Consider the following 13,838-nt stretch of genomic DNA (forward strand, 5'->3'; position numbering starts at 1 on the left):
GCAATACTTTTATGCAGCCTGCCAGAGTCATACAACCCTCTGATTAATGCATTAGAGACAAGATCTGAAGCAGAACTCACATTACAGTTGGTGAAATCTCGACTTTCAGATGAATACAAGCGCAGAAAGGAGCAATCTTCTCACAGGCAAGAGAGCGATACAGGAGCAGCTCTTAAAGCAACAGACACTAAGATGCCAAACTGGAAGGCCAAACTATGTTTCCGGTGTAACAGGGCTGGGCATTTCAAGCGCGACTGTCCATTGTGGAGGAATGAGCAGAGGGAAAAAGATCCCAATCAGGCACTCATAACCATGATGAAAAACAGCGACCAAGCAGCGTGGCACGGTGATTCTGGAGCAACAAGTCACATGACTAACGATAGAGAATTCTTCGTAGAGCTCAATCCAGACAAGAAAGAAACCATATATCTTGCAGACGGGAGTTGCACAACTGCTGAAGGAACAGGATATGGAATAGTCACTTGTAAAAATGAGGCTGGACAAGTGTTAAAAATACCAATGACGGATGTATTGTATGTTCCCGGGCTCAATGGCGGCCTTATATCAGTCAGGCGACTGGCAAGCAAAGGACTAACCACAATGTTTAAAGGTGACCAATGCACTATCCAAGATGGGGAAAGAGTGATAGCAACAGCTAAAGCGGGTAAGCACCTTTATGAACTTGATGTTGTTGAGCAAGAAACAAAGCTCTGCACACATAAGCACAAGAACTGTATTCATTTATGGCACAGACGTCTGGGCCACAGGCACCCTGACAGCATACAGGAGCTGGCCAGACGGGATTTAACGAAAGGCTTCAAGTTAACAGGCTGCCCAAACACGCTAAGGTGTGAATGCTGCATCAAGGCCAAAGCCACCAGAGTAACCCCACCAAAGGCAAGTGAAAGTAGAGCAACAAGACCGATCGACCTAATACACACAGATGTATGCGGGCCTATGAGAACAACCACCCCAGGAGGAAATAAATACATATTAACTTTTATAGATGACTACTCAAGGTTTACAGTGACATACCTAATGAAGAACAAGTCAGAAGTATTCGACAAGCTGAAGGACTATGTTACCAAAGTAAGCAATAAATTTCACAGAAAACCATTAGTACTCAGAAGTGATAATGGTGGCGAGTACACCGGGTTTCAAGTAGAGAATACACTCAGGGAACTAGGAATAGAACATCAAAAGACTGTCCCATATACTCCAGAGCAGAACGGGGTAGCAGAGAGGAAAAACAGATCTCTGACTGAAATGATCAGATGCATGTTGACTGATTCTGGACTCCCTGAAAAATATTGGGGAGAAGCAGCACAAACGGCCACCTACTTACAAAACAGATTACACTCCAAGGCAACGACCAAAACTCCATACGAACTATGGCACAGTCGAAAACCAAGCATAGGACACCTCAAGATATTTGGAAGCAAAGCTTTTGCTTACATTCCGGGAGAAAGGCGCAGCAAGCTCCAAAATAGAGCAATTGAAGGTGTCTTTGTTGGTTATGCCGAAAACACCAAAGGATACAGAATCCTAGACCCAAAGACCGATAAAGTGACAATCAGCAGCAGCGTAACATTTATCGAGGACCTGAGAAATGAAGTAACGGAGCCAGCCATGCCAAGAGCAGAAGAACCAGATAACGCTGAGCAGGTTTTTTTTCCTATGGAACAAACACCCGAGAGTGATACTGTGTCACAGAAGAGACTGGAACAAACTGAACCAGCTAATGACGCTGAACCAAGACGCTCAATGAGGGAAAACAAAGGCAAACCCCCCAACAGACTCTCGTACAAAGTAGAAACATCCTGCGTAAGAGAACCCACTTGTTGGAAAGACATAACACAACTCCCGGAGAGGGAAGCCAAGAGATGGATAAAGGCAGCTGAGGAAGAAATCATCTCACTACAGGACACGCAGGCTTGGGTGCTAACGCAACTGCCGGCCAAAAAGAGGGCAATTGGCTGTAAATGGACTTTCAAGGTCAAGTACAACACTGATGGTACAGTTGAGAGATATAAAGCGAGACTCGTAGCCAAAGGATACTCCCAAAAATATGGAGAAGACTACGATGAGACATTTGCCCCAGTCGTCAAACATACCACAATCAGAGCTCTACTCACAGTTGCAACTACAAAACAAATGCTAGTAAAGCACTTTGATGTAAAAACCGCTTTCCTACACAGTGACTTAACAGAAGACATCTACATGGAGCAACCAGAGGGCTTTGTAGACCCACAAAAGCCAGAACAGGTATGCAAACTTAAGAAGGGGATCTATGGGCTCAAGCAAGCAGCCAGAGCATGGAACATGAAGATTAATGAGGCGCTTTTGAGAGAATCCTTTCAGAGGAGCAAGGCCGATCCCTGCCTATACACCAAGAAACTAAATGGTAGGTGGATCTTTGTACTCATTTATGTAGATGATCTGTTAGTATGTTATGAGCAAGAAGGGGATTGTTCCAGACTGCTGGAGGTCTTAAACATGGACTTTGAAACAAAAGATCTAGGTGATGTCAAACACTTCCTAGGCATGCAGATAGAAAGAGAAGAAGATGGTAGTTTTCTTATTAACCAGAGTCACAAAATACAGGAAGTAATTGAAACTTTTGGGCTCAATGATGCCAAACCAGTCAACTCGCCTATGGAGACAAATTATCTTAAAGAATTAAACAACTCAATTAACCCCTTGCAGGATGACTCACAATTCAGAAGAGCAATGGGGAAGTTACTATACATTGCTACAGTGGCAAGGCCTGACATAGCCACAGCAGTGGGATTCTTATGCAGAAAAGTATCCCAGCCAACCCAGATGGACTGGAACGCAGCAAAAAGGATCATACGCTATTTGAAGGGAACAATAGACTTTAAACTAAAACTTTCATCAACAGGGAAAAGTGGTCTGACTGGATATGTGGATGCAGACTGGGCAGGTGACCCCAGTGATCGGAAATCCACCAGTGGACACCTGTTTCTATTCAAAGACGGGCTGATCAGTTGGACCACCAGAAAACAGTCCACAGTGACACTGTCCTCCACCGAAGCAGAATATGTGGCCACATCACAAGCAGGGCAAGAGGTAATCTGGTTGAGACAATTGCTGGAAGATCTAGATCACAATCAGACAGAGTCCACGCCAATCTATGAGGACAATCAAGGATGTATAGCACTCGCACAGACAGAGCGGATAAACCCGAGAACCAAACACATAGATGTGAGATATCACTTCTTAAGAGACTTGCAAGAGCAAGGACAGATGGATCTACGATACTGTCCCACTGAGGAAATGTTAGCAGACATCCTTACTAAGCCTTTGCCTGCAAAGAGACATATGGATCTAACAAGAAGAATCGGTTTGTCTAATTAAGCACTTCACAATGAGAAGGGGTGTTGGAGACTGAACATTGTTTCATGCTATGTTATACATTGCTTGGTTTATTTCCCTGTATGCCTATGTATTTGAAGTATTGAGTCTGACCACTAGATGTCACTATACACAAATACTCTATCATAATGTTCTATGTGGTGACTATCTGTTATTGCATTTTCCTGTTATCTATGGTTGTTGTTCTTCTATATCTCCTGTGCTAACATGAGCACCATGCTCTCTGCTGTATGTTTCTTCAATACAAATGAATCCTAGTAAACTACAGCCATCCATATATGTCTGATTATTCCCTGCATCATCTGCACCAGCCAACAAGCTGGTGGTCCTGTCATTCACTAACCGCAGCTCCCTGCGCTCCTTCTCTCCGGCGGCCCACTGCAGCAGTGAGCCAGGCCTGGAGGAGAGAAGGAGATGTGCAGTGATGTAGCTGGAACTGACTGGGCCCCACAGCAAATTTTAGTACTCCCCCCTCCCCCCCAATGTGTGTTCACATCACGTTTTTCCTATCGGTTTGATGTATACAAATGTGCAGCACTCCACGTTTTTGTATCCTGCAGAGTCAAGTAAAAAATGCATACGTTAACGTATATGTTTTTTTACAATGGAACTGTATGGTGAACGGAGGCCACTGTACAGCATCAGTCTGAGGCATCTGTTAACGCGTATATTTTTGGTATACATTAAATGGATGGCACAAATGGGATGTGAACCCAGCCCTAGTGTCAGAATAAGCAGCAGTACACCGCGGAGCAGCGTGGCGGAGAGGGGAGGCCGCCATGTACTGACAGAGCGCTACCTGGTCCTGGTGGTCAGGGGTGAGGACTGTGTCTCCCAAGGATCATTTATCTATTGGTAAATACAGGGCCCAGTATAATACACTAGAATCTATATAATATAAAGATATTAGCCCTACCCCCAAATAATAATACAATTAGGGGGTCATTTATTATATAGAAATACGTCTATGTTAGGCTACTTTCACACTAGCGTTCGGGGCTCCGCTTGTGAGTTCCGTTTGAAGGCTCTCACAAGCGGCCCCGAACGGATTCGTCCAGCCCTAATGCATTCTGAGTGGATGCGGATCCGCTTAGAATGCATCAGTCTGGCAGCGTTTGTCCTCTGCTCCGCTCAGCAGGCGGACACCCGAACGCTGCTTGCAGCGTTCGGGTGTCCGCCTGGCCGTGCGGAGGCAAACGGATTCGTCCAGACTTACAATGTAAGTCAATGGGGACGGATCCGTTTGAAGTTGACACAATATGGCTCAATTTTCAAACGGATCCGTCCCCCATTGACTTTCAATGTAAAGTCTAAACGGATCAGTTTGCATTATCATGCAAACGTATACGTTCTGAACGGATGTAAGCGTTTGCATTATAGGTGCGGATCCATCTGTGCAGATACCAGACGGATCCGCACCTAAACGCAGGTGTGAAAGTAGCCTTAGGCGTATTTCTGACACAGATTGTGGCATAAAGGTCCTTAACACCGCAATCTGTATCTTTTCCCGCTCATGCCAGGTCTAAAAAAGGATGGCGTGGGCAGGGAAGGGGATACAGTTATGGCCATGCAGTTATTGGATACCACCGCCATATAGTGATAACACCGCCATACAATGATAAAACCACCATACAGTGACCGGATAAAAGGGTATAAGAGGGCACAGTACAGGGAATGACTATGGGCACTGGACAGGGTGTGGTAAGAGGGCACAATGCAGGGTATAAAGGGGCACAGTACGGGGTGGGGGTACAGTCACATGACCCTGTGACGTTAGAAGGTCCTTATGGTGAATGCTGTTCAGATGTCACCATAATGAGAGGCAGAGGAGTGAGACAGGGGCCCTGGATTGACAGGAGGGGTGGACACAGCAAGTAGGGGGAAGGGGCTCTGAGGGGGATTCATACAAGAAGTAGGGGCAGGAGGTCTGTGCAGGGGAGCAATAGGAGATCGGAGGGTGAAACAGGAGCTCTGGATACATGAGGGAGGAAAGGAGACAGCAGGGGCCCCATGAGGATGAGATAGGACAGGATATGGGGGGGGGGGGGGCAGGTGTCATGGGGGCAAACTGCTTAATGAAACAGTAAAACAACTAAATAGAATGAAGCAGCAGCCGATCGAAGAGACCCCCCCTTCTGTCCCACAGACAAGAGACAGTCACAGTGCAGACTCACTCACAGCTCCAGCCCTCCTGTCTCTCTCATCAGGCAGTGTGTCCTGTGTAGAGGGGGTGTGGTCTGAGTCTCTGCAGCTCAGAGGGCCCCACCAAAGGGGTACTGCGTAACTGAAATGACAGCAGTGAGAGCTCCCATCTGTATTGATGGAAGTGCTCATAGCAGCTCAGTGGGCCCCCCCAGGAGCATTGGGCCCCGGCACTTGCCCGGGGATGCCGGGTTATGACGCCGGCCCTGCTGATCACCCCCTGTCATTGATAACCCCCCTGTTAGGCTCCATTCAGACGTCCGCATGTGTTTTGTGGATCCAATCCATGTATCCATGGATCCGTAAAAAATCATGCGGATGTCTGAATGGAGCCTTACAGGGGGGGTAATCAGTGACAGGGGGGTGATCACCCTGATCACCCCCTGTCATTGATAACCCCCCTGTAAGGCTCCATTCAGACGTCCGCATGTGTTTTGTGGATCCGATCCATGTATCCATGGATCCGTAAAAAATCATGCGGATGTCTGAATGGAGCCTTACAGGGGGGGTGATCAGTGACAGGGGGGTGATCATCCTGATCACCCCCTGTCATTGATAACCCCCCTGTAAGGCTCCATTCAGACGTCCGCATGTGTTTTGTGGATCCGATCCATGTATCCATGGATCCGTAAAAAATCATGCGGATGTCTGAATGGAGCCTTACAGGGGTGGTGATCAGTGACAGGGGGGTGATCACCCTGATCACCCCCTGTCATTGATAACCCCCCTGTAAGGCTCCATTCAGACGTCCGCATGTGTTTTGTGGATCCGATCCATGTATCCATGGATCCGTAAAAAATCATGTGGATGTCTGAATGGAGCCTTACAGGGGGGTGATCAGTGACAGGGGGGTGATCCGGGAGTCTATATGGGTGATTACCCCCCTGTCATTGATCACCCCCCTGTCATTGATCACCCCCCTGTCATTGATCACCCCCCCCTGTAAGGCTCCATTCAGACATTTTTTTTGGCACAAGTTAGCGGAAATTTTTTGTTTGTTTTTGTTTTTTCTTACTAAGTCTCATATTCTACTAACTTGTGTCAAAAAATAAAATCTCACATGAACTCACCGTACCCCTCACGGAATCCAAATGCGTAAACATTTTTAGACATTTATATTCCAGACTACTTCTCACGCTTTAGGGCCCCTAAAAAGCCAGGGCAGTATAAATACCCCACATGTGACCCCATTTCGGAAAGAAGACACCCCAAGGTATTCGCTGAGGGGCATATTGAGTCCATGAAAGATTGAAATTTTTGTCCTAAGTTAGCGGAAAATGAGACTTTGTGAGAAAAAAACCCAAAAAATCAATTTCCGCTAACTTATGCAAAAAATATAAAATTTCTAGGAACTCGCCAGGCCCCTCATTGAATACCTTGGGGTGTCTTCTTTCCAAAGTGGGGTCACATGTGGGGTATTTATACTGCCCTGGCTTTTTAGGGGCCCGAAAGTGTGAGAAGAAGTCTGGGATCCAAATGTCTAAAAATGCCCTCCTAAAAGGAATTTGGGCCCCTTTGCGCATCTAGGCTGCAAAAAAGTGTCACACAACTGGTATCGCCGTACTCAGGAGAAGTTGGGGAATGTGTTTTGGGGTGTCATTTTACATATACCCATGCTGGGTGAGAAAAATATCTTGGTCAAATGCCAACTTTGTATAAAAAAATGGGAAAAGTTGTCTTTTGCCAAGATATTTCTCTCATCCAGCATGGTTATATGTAAAATGACACCCCAAAACACATTCCCCAACTTCTCCCGAGTACGGCGATACCAGATGTGTGACACTTTTTTGCTGCCAAGGTGGGCAAAGGGGCACATATTCCAAAGTGCACCTTTTGGATTTCACAGGCCATTTTTTACAGATTTTGATTGCAAGGTACTTCTTACACATTTGGGCCCCTAAATTGCCAGGGCAGTATAACTACGCCACAAGTGACCCCATTTTGGAAAGAAGACACCCCAAGGTATTCCGTGAGGGGCACGGCGAGTTCCTAGAATTTTTTATTTTTTGTCACAAGTTAGCGGAAAATGATGATTTTTCTTTTTTTTTCTTTTTTCCTTACAAAGTCTCATATTCCACTAACTTGCGACAAAAAATAAAAGATTCTAGGAACTCGCCATGCCCCTCACGGAATACATTGGGGTGTCTTCTTTCCAAAATGGGGTCACTTGTGGCGTAGTTATACTGCCATGGCAATTTAGGGGTCCAAATGTGTGAGAAGAACTTTGCAATCAAAATGTGTAAAAAATGACCGGTGAAATCCAAAAGGTGCACTTTGGAATATGTGCCCCTTTGCCCACCTTGGCAGCAAAAAAGTGTGACACATCTGGTATCGCCGTACTCAGGAGAAGTTGGGGAATGTGTTTTGGGGTGTCATTTTACATATACCCATGCTGGATGAGAGAAATATCTTGGCAAAAGACAACTTTTCCCATTTTTTTATACAAAGTTGGCATTTGACCAAGATATTTTTCTCACCCAGCATGGGTATATGTAAAATGACACCCCAAAAAACATTCCCCAACTTCTCCTGAGTACGTCGATACCAGATGTGTGACACTTTTTTGCTGCCAAGGTGGGCAAAGGGGCACATATTCCAAAGTGCACCTTTTGGATTTCACCGGTCATTTTTTACACATTTTGATTGCAAAGTTCTTCTCACACATTTGGACCCCTAAATTGCCAGGGCAGTATAACTACGCCACAAGTGACCCCATTTTGGAAAGAAGACACCCCAAGGTATTCCGTGAGGGGCATGGCGAGTTCCTAGAATTTTTTATTTTTTGTTGCAAGTTAGTGGAATATGAGACTTTGTAAGAAAAAAAAAAAAAAAAAAATCATCATCATTTTCCACTAACTTGTGACAAAAAATAAAAAGTTCTATGAACTCACTATGCCCATCAGCGAATACCTTAGGGTGTCTACTTTCCGAAATGGGGTCATTTGTGGGGGTTTTCTACTGTTTGGGCATTGTAGAACCTCAGGAATCATGACAGGTGCTCAGAAAGTCAGAGCTGTTTCAAAAAGCGGAAATTCACATTTTTGTACCATAGTTTGTAAATGCTATAACTTTTACCCAAACCATTTTTTTTTGCCCAAACATTTTTTTTTTTATCAAAGACATGTAGAACAATAAATTTGGCGAAAAATGTATATATGGATGTCGTTTTTTTTGCAAAATTTTACAGCTGAAAGTGAAAAATGTCATTTTTTTGCAAAAAAATCGTTCCATTTTGATTAATAACAAAAAAAGTAAAAATGTCAGCAGCAATAAAATACCACCAAATGAAAGCTCCATTAGTGAGAAGAAAAGGAGGTAAAATTAATTTGGGTGGTAAGTTGCATGACCGAGCGATAAACGGTGAAAGGAGTGTAGTGCCGAAGTGTAAAAAGTGCTCTGGTCATGAAGGGGGTTTCACCTAGCGGGGCTGAAGTGGTTAACACGAGCGGATCCTGTGTGGGTAATCCGCTGCGTGAAAGTGAGCCAGATTGCCGAGACACAGAGCATTAACATGATTGATAATGCTCCGTGCCTCTCTGTGATCTTTTTGCTACAAAATCACGGTGACAACTTTATCTCACTGGGATTTTGTAGTAAAAAGATCATGAAATCACAAAGAGGCACAAAGCATTATTAATCACGTTAATGCTCCATGTCTCTGCTGTCCAGAATGGGGGTTGGCTGTCTTTCACGCAGTGGATTACCCACACGGCATCCGCTCGTGTGAAAGAGCCCTAAGCCCAATGCATGGCCAGTTTGCACTGAGGCCCATAACACTGTAGTTTTGCCACTGTCTGTTCTGGTTTCTTGGTGGTTGCATGAGGGGCTAAGTGATGACATGAGGGAAAAATGGCTACACGAAAGTCTGAGTGTCTACTTACAAGAGAATTTGTAAAACAAGTGTGAGTGTATAGTTACTCCAAATGTCTCAAACTGCCTAATGTCTCATCTTCCATTTAATTACTAGTTAGAAATAGTGAAGAACATTTATCTCAATGTGGTGAACCTATAGTACATAGAGTATATGATATGTAGATGCTAGTACACAGTTGTGCCCTCAGCATGCTGATTTCTAGACCTGTCAATCAAGGGGAGGGGGGAGTGTGCAGAGCACAGGGGAAGTTACATAGCAGTGCTCAAAGGATTCAACCCAGCCACCTGGTACTTCTATTTGCTAATTTGCGTATGAATAAAAACGCATATATCTCTGCAGCTGTTTAGTATACAGACAAAAGAAGGGTATTGTTCTAATCAGCACGAAGAGCCTTACCAGGCAGTATGTCTGGCGTAATAGGATTGATCCTAGTGACAGGGCATCTTTAATATACAGTAGTTTATATATGTATGTGTCTAGTTTACATATGGTGTATTTATGTCAGATTCATTATGAACTTCACAAATATTTATCCACCAAACAAATCAGAAGCTTTTGTGATTTGCCCAGGGGCATTTTACTTGGGGTTATTTTGGCGGGGAAAACCTTAAGAGAGGAATAAGATAGAGGATCACATAATACTGATGTGAAGTGAAGTGGGGTGGGGTGTACGGACTTGCCCAGATTGGCTCAGAGGCTGACAGACAGCCTGGATCAGCCAGTCAGGGGGACAGTAGGCAGGAAGATGCCTAGATGAACCAGCATAGTGTGATGTGCAGGTGATGTGCAGTGTCCCAGGGGGTCAGTAGTGTAGCTTTAGGTATGCTGGGCTTTGTAGTGCAGGGTAACCCACTAACCTGGGACTCACTGTCGTCTTCAAACGGGTCAGCACTGGAACAGGCAGGTGATGAATGTCGTGACGCCAGTGCCAATTGAACGGTGGCACACCGTGTAGTGACAGGCGGAATAATTGAGGAATCTTTATATTTGAATAACAGGGTAACTTTACTTGTCTTTTAGTAATCATCATGCATGGACAAATAGTTGGAAGCGCAGTTCCTTTGAAGACAGTTGGTTTACGTACATTGCAGACAGGCCTTATGTAGCAAGGTGACTTCAGAGGGTTAAACACAGGACTTGCAGTACAGGCGGCTTGCACTCTATTCCTGACTGATCCTGAAGCAAGGAAATTATTCTCCAAGGCCTGATGCCCTCACTCTGGCGTATATCCTTGGGTCTGTATTTATCAAGTACCTCCTCTGCTACTTCGAGTACCTCTCGCTTTATTAGACTTGCCTCTGCTCCTTTCTGTTCCTCAGGCTGGTTAACTATGGAATTCCTGCCTTAGCAAATAAGGACTCAGGAGGGAAACCTTCTCCTTGGATCTGGAACCCGGTTACAGGGATTGCAATACCCTCTCCTAGTCTGCAGGCTCCAGGCCTGCTCTGCTCTCACAGGCCCATGACCTGGCCTTAACTCGGATACAGTCTAGTCTTCCTCTCTCTCCTCTCACTCTCTCTCTGCTATTCTTCTCCCTGACTGGGCATTATATAAACTAGGGCTCCCTAGCTCCCTCTAGTGACTCAGAGCTGGAATAACACCCCTAGCAGGCCTGCACATGCACATTTCACAGTAACAGGGAAGTACATAGCATTACATTATGAAGATGACTTATACCAACCTCCCCATAAATAAGGGGAAACGACAGCACACCAGTGACCCTTCTGTAGTGACGGGCATTACAGCTCCCGTACACTACATACCCCGCTGCTTTAAGCTGAGTACGACCTCGTACTCCATCAGGGCCCGCCCAACCGGAATCTTTACCTGAAATAGAAAAACACATGCAGGCCTACATATATGTAATTCATCTGCATTTACGCTTATATCAGGTCCAATTGGCAAAGGTGAAGTGCGGTGACAAGGGGCGTCGTTCTCTTCTCTCAGGATAGTGAGTGGAACTGGGGCGCTGACCTGGCACAGCGGATGTTAAAGAACCAGGATAGTCCATGACAATGAATAAGTCCATAATAAAATCAATATCTCAGAGGCTCGCACATAGGAAGTCCATCTCTGGGCACATAGACGTGAATAAAACCTGTTAATAAATACGGTCAGCAGCACACATATAAAATGACAATACAGGACTCTGACAATACCAGGGCCATGTTATCCTGGCAAGTCCTGCTTACCCCTTAAAACGGTGCTGACATAAAAGAGCCTTTTCAACCTGAAATGGGGGTTAAAAGGGGGAAAAAGGTGCAAACAAAGGCACAACTGGGATCTTCAGCAGCAGGCAGGGTGTCCCAAAAACAAACATGGGCAGGCTGGGAGCAGTGGTTCACAGTGGCAACTTCACTTTACTATAATGCCACCGGCCGTGTAAAACTAGCAGCAAGCTTCACCAGCCCGGCAAACATAAGGGACAGCTCCAGCCATAATGGTGAACATTTCTGTGGGGACATACAAAAAGGCCTAGCAGGCCTACTCACAGACGAGTATCGAACTCTTCTTCAGAGGAATATTCATGGGATTCTTGCAGCAATTGTTCTGGCCTAGCAGGCCATATTTGGAACCCGTCTCCTCGTACTATCTTGACTGGAGGAGGCCTATCCAGCATCGCTTCCACCTCTGCTTCGGTTCTAGGGAACGGAACCCACTGGACGCACCCAGCGTAACCGAGGCTTTCCACCAGGTATATCCTTCTCTGCAGGGATTCCACAGCCGTAGGTCCGCTTGCAGGCAACTCCGGTGGACGTGCGGTGACTGCTGCCAGAAGTCGGGCTTCAGCACAGACTTCAGACCGCCGGCAACTGTCTTGGATCTCCCGCTTTATCTCCCGCTTTACTGCCTCAGGAGGGGGATACCGGTCAGCAGGCCTCTGCAGGACTATGGGCTCCCAGAACACATCGGGCCCAAAGAAGATCTGGCTGTGCAGGTGAGTGGAGCGGGGCGGTTCAGATCCCGGCCCCTCTTTTTGGGCCGGTTCGACATCTTCATTCTCCTCCTCCCAGATCTCAGGCTGCACCCTGGGGCAGATGACTGCGGTGGCATAGGGTCCCCTTAAACCCTCCGCTGGGGTATATTCTACTATTTCCCCCAACACCAGATTATGTAGGCGCTCAGGCAGATAGTGGCGCTTCACTGAGCGCCTATTTATGAAAAAGTCTCGGCCGGTCCCCAGCTCTTGGATGAAGCCGAACCCCCGTTCTTTGTCAAAGGCCACCACGATCCCGCGGCGCCGCTCCAGCTGTGGCTTACCCGGGAATGAATCCCCCTGGATAGATTTGGCCATCTCTTCAAACCGCTTCTTTCTGGTAGTCGTCTTCTTTGCCACCACGGCCCGTAGTTCAGCCATCAGCGTCGGCCATTGTGGGTGCCGGCGGCGGGTCACATTCAGATCCACGGCTTGCCCTCTTAAGCTGGTCGTCCAGGTTAGAGGGTCCCATGCCTCCGGCGTAGGGGAGTCCGGTGGAGTGGCGCCCCACTCCCTCGTGGGTTCAAGCTCGGGCCTTCTAGCGTCCGACATTGCCATCTTTTTCTCAGCTCCTCTCAGCTCCCACACCGGCTCCTCCTTCGGGCTGGGCAGATCTCCATACATCACAGGCCCGCCTCCTAGGCGTAACACTGTAGGGAAGGCAGCCTCATTATCATCCATCAAGGTGGGTGGTGCCCCAGGGCATTGTTCTCCTCCCTCTTGGAGGGTTTTGGCGCCAAATATTTGCGCCACTGCATACAGTGATGGCGCAGGAGGAAGCTCAACGGCTCCGGCGGCCATCTTGGGTGTCCTGATGCAGCTATTCAGTGACAGCAAGCAGGATGATAAAAAGTCCAATAAATCACAATCCACAAACACGATTTTCTCTCTGGGGGTAGCGCAACACAGCGCAGCGCCTCCGATTCTTCCCAGGCACAATTATAATCCACAGACTTGGGAATAAAGGGTACAGTCCTTGCAATACGGTGATGGAATAGTTAAAGCACACAGTTCACACTTCTCTGCACTCCAGAAGCATGCGATCCTGTTCGTGACGCCAAAAAGAGCGATGCAGTGTCCCAGGGGGTCAGTAGTGTAGCTTTAGGTATGCTGGGCTTTGTAGTGCAGGGTAACCCACTAACCTGGGACTCACTGTCGTCTTCAAACGGGTCAGCACTGGAACAGGCAGGTGATGAATGTCGTGACGCCAGTGCCAATTGAACGGTGGCACACCGTGTAGTGACAGGCGGAATAATTGAGGAATCTTTATATTTGAATAACAGGGTAACTTTACTTGTCTTTTAGTAATCATCATGCATGGACAAATAGTTGGAAGCGCAGTTCCTTTGAAGACAGTTGGTTTACGTACATTGCAGACAGGCCTTATGT

This window comes from Bufo gargarizans, chromosome 3 (assembly GCF_014858855.1).
Source record: "Bufo gargarizans isolate SCDJY-AF-19 chromosome 3, ASM1485885v1, whole genome shotgun sequence".
Taxonomy (NCBI): Eukaryota; Metazoa; Chordata; class Amphibia; order Anura; family Bufonidae; genus Bufo; species Bufo gargarizans.